The sequence below is a fragment of the Humulus lupulus genome, chromosome 3 (genome assembly GCF_963169125.1).
Source record: "Humulus lupulus chromosome 3, drHumLupu1.1, whole genome shotgun sequence".
Taxonomy (NCBI): Eukaryota; Viridiplantae; Streptophyta; class Magnoliopsida; order Rosales; family Cannabaceae; genus Humulus; species Humulus lupulus.
The window spans coordinates 97,387,572-97,391,266 of NC_084795.1; positions in this window are offsets into that span (position 1 = coordinate 97,387,572).

Consider the following 3,695-nt stretch of genomic DNA (forward strand, 5'->3'; position numbering starts at 1 on the left):
CAAAACTTATTTGAATCTCTCTTGCTACGCTGATGTCGCATTCCTTCAGGTCATCTAAATGGGACCTGATTTTCATTTGTGACAAATATGTTCTCACGAGTGTCTGTGAGCTCGGTATACACAGTATATATGGAGAAATGCTTGTTTCCCTTCTTATATTTAACCCCATCTGCTTCGAGGTTATTTCCCTCATTCTTATTTCTTTTAGAAGAATTGTCTCTTGAGGGTTGAACCGCGGTTGTCGTGGCCGAGTTCGTAGCTGAGTTAATGTTTGTTGTTGTGGTTATTGAGGGGGGAGGAGTGAGTTTAAGTGTTGACCTCGCCTCTTCTAAAATGACGAACCTTTAACTCGGGTGTTGAACTCAATTATCTTTCTCACGGGCTTCCTTTGCATATTGTCCCAAAGGAGACTTCCTGGTAGTACACTGGCTCATACTGCCATGAGGTGCTTCTTGTTAGGAAACTTATACAGGATCTTTATTTATTTTCATGTACATCTAATATTAAACAAGTTAATATGAGACAACCTAGAACATGTTTCTAAAATTGAATTCAAAGAGAAATAATGATAAGAATACTTACATTATACGCAATGGAATAATAGAGTCCTTCTTTCAGTTTCTCTAACCCTTGTATCCTTTCTGTAGCAGAGTATTACCAAGAAATTGAACTGATCTTCAATTTTCTTCACAGCCTTCCAAAGTATCCTTGGAATCACCTAGACTAGAGTGGGCAATTCTCAACACATGAGAAACATACAGAGAGAAGAAGAATAGAAGAGAAAAATTGAGGCTTAGAAATGACTTATGTTTAGAGAGCATCTAAAAGCTATCAGAAACTTGTGTTTTGACTTATGTTTTCAACTCTGTCTTAGCATTCCTTTTATAGACTCGATTAAGTCATTTATTTAATTAAAAAATCAATAAAACAATAGTCAATTAACAGCCCTAGGTCAAAATTATCATGGGCTTTAGGTCTGTGAAATTTCTCATTTGATTAAAAGCCCATCGAACTTAAAATCAATGACTCTATTATTTTATAGTAATTTAATTAATTAAATAATTCTTCATATCCTTTATCAAATTAATTATTTATGATTTGAACCTTAATTTAAACTTATTTATTAATTTAAATACCAATTTATCTTAATTAATAAATATGCCCTAATTTCTCTTTTCTTCTCTAAATTGTATAACTCTATGAAACTATCCAAAATTGATCTGGTCAACTTTGATAATTAAATCAATTAATTGAGACTATCTAGATGATTTTATCCAAGGTACAGTGAGGACCATGGACCTATGAAATCAAGCTCCAATAAGTTATCATAAATCTAACAAATAAATTTACTAACTTATTAATTCCTCGTGACTCCGCTATAGACTTGGAATTGCACTCTTGAATTCATAGAACGCTCTATAACAAATATAGGTACGCTATTAATTATCCATTGTTACAACCATAATTGTCACTCGATCCTCTATAGACGGTCTACAATGAGATGGGACTAAAATACCGTTTTACCCCTCATTGTATTTTATTCTTAAAACACTTAGTTCCTTGTAAATGATATTTCAGTAAACTAATTTAATTACTGAAATGAGATCTCTATCATTTAACACCTTGAGCCAAACTAAAAGGAAACCGTCGTTTTACTTCTTCATCAGAAGCTATAGATGTTCATATCTATGATTAACACTTCCACTCAATTATATTACTGAGTTCCCAAGATGTAAGTATGGGCTAGTCCGTAGGGTAAGCTGGTAACGAACAAGTCAAAGAACTCAAATAATACAATCAGTTAGAATACTAACCACTCAAAATTGAGATTGAATTGACCTATGGTCAACTATATGATATGACTATAATAGATAATAACAGTATGTTTACTTATCCTATCAACTGTCAATATCGATCATGTCCGATGTAACAAATACATTTGATCTTATCTACTTTGCTAATGTTCTAGAAAGAACATAACATTACAATGTGTAAGTAGATCATATCATAGATTGGCAAGTCAGTGTAAATCATGTGCACTGACTAATCTTAGGACTAACTTATTTTGAACATATAATCATATTTATATTCCACTGTGATTACGTCACTATATATATGATTAGCTATATGCTCGGGATTTAATAGAAGTTTATATTAAACAAATAATCATGAAAATAAAACATGTGAGCAAAGTGATTGACCAAGTCAAAAAATGATTTATATTCTTTTATTGATAATAAATGAGATTACAAAGAAATTGGGTTTTAATTAGGGCATAAAACCCCAACATCGTTGTCATCAATTTTGCGAGCTTAGGCAACCTTTATGTTAAATCTTTCCAAGTAACTTTTCAACAATTCCCCTAGCTGGTGCCTTATATTTGTCAAGGAGGAAGCCTTGGGCTTGATGCTTTTTGCAGCCTAGAATTGTTTGTTGAATTCCTTGGACAACTGTTCTTAGGACGAGATCGAATGCCTTCAAAAATTTTCAAACCAACTCTTTGATGGTCCAGTGAGCATGGTTGGGAAGAGCATCCATCTTAGCTCGTATCTGACATTGATAGCTCTCATTAACGTATTGAAGGTGCTTAGGTGGCTACCTGGGTCGGTGGTCCCATCGTATGGTACCACTTGAGGTTTCTTGAAACCATTAGGGAAATGCGTGCTTGAGATATGTGAGGCAAAGGGTTTCAGCTCCTCATCTAAGTCATAAGTCTCCTCATTCTTTTTCACTTCTCAGGGAAGCCTGAATGCTTCAATGAGTTGGTTAATTCTTTCTTGGACTGATTCCACCGGTGGGAGCCTGCACCATCGAGAGTTGGTTATTATTATGAGGAATTCCTACTCCTCATTGTGACATAGAGTTATAATAATTATCGTATGCAGGCTGTAGAGGCTCCCTTTGAACGTTTAATTGTGCCTTCAACTCCAGGTTTCACTGGCTGAATTACCCCAGGCTCTAGTTTAGGTGGTCTCAAAGATCAAGATGATCATTAGGATAGTTCTCATAATATCCAAGCTCAATGTTATAGACACTCACCGACCTACTATAATCATGGCATTCCTCAAGGAAGCTAACTGTCCTTTGTGGCTGCCATTGCGGGGCATCTCTTCGAGGTGGATTATTCACGTGCACTTTAACTCCGGTAGCATGTGACCTCAACGCATGACTTCCTGACGGCTTGGTTGGCCTAGCCTATCCATACCCTTGATGTGCTCCCAAGGGGACCTCACGATCACTCCTTTGTTTAGGCTGAGCCTGATGGCTTCTGCCCAACTTCCATTCCTATCACTTTGGGCAGGCCCCTGAGGTGCTCTTCCCCAATCTCGCCTTCCACTTGGAGCTCACTGGGGTACGTCTCTAGCCAGATACATATGTCTAATGGGTGATGGAGGATGCCTAATTGGAGATGGAGGTGGTCTCTCATTGTTTGCGGTAGGCATGACAGTACTGGAAACCACGCCTAGAAACACCGAGGGAAAAGAAGCAATACAAGAAACGACCATTTTCTGTTACAAGATCAGTAATAGTACCTGGGTTCTTAAGCTCCAAGTGACACAGGTATCCAGGTAACTTGGAGTATGATTCCTCAGGTGTCCCTCTGACATGCATAAGAGCCTTTTCTCTGCATCTCCACGCCTTTTCATAGCTCATTTAGACCCCAAAATGGTTCTTCATGTCCTCCCTTATGTTGT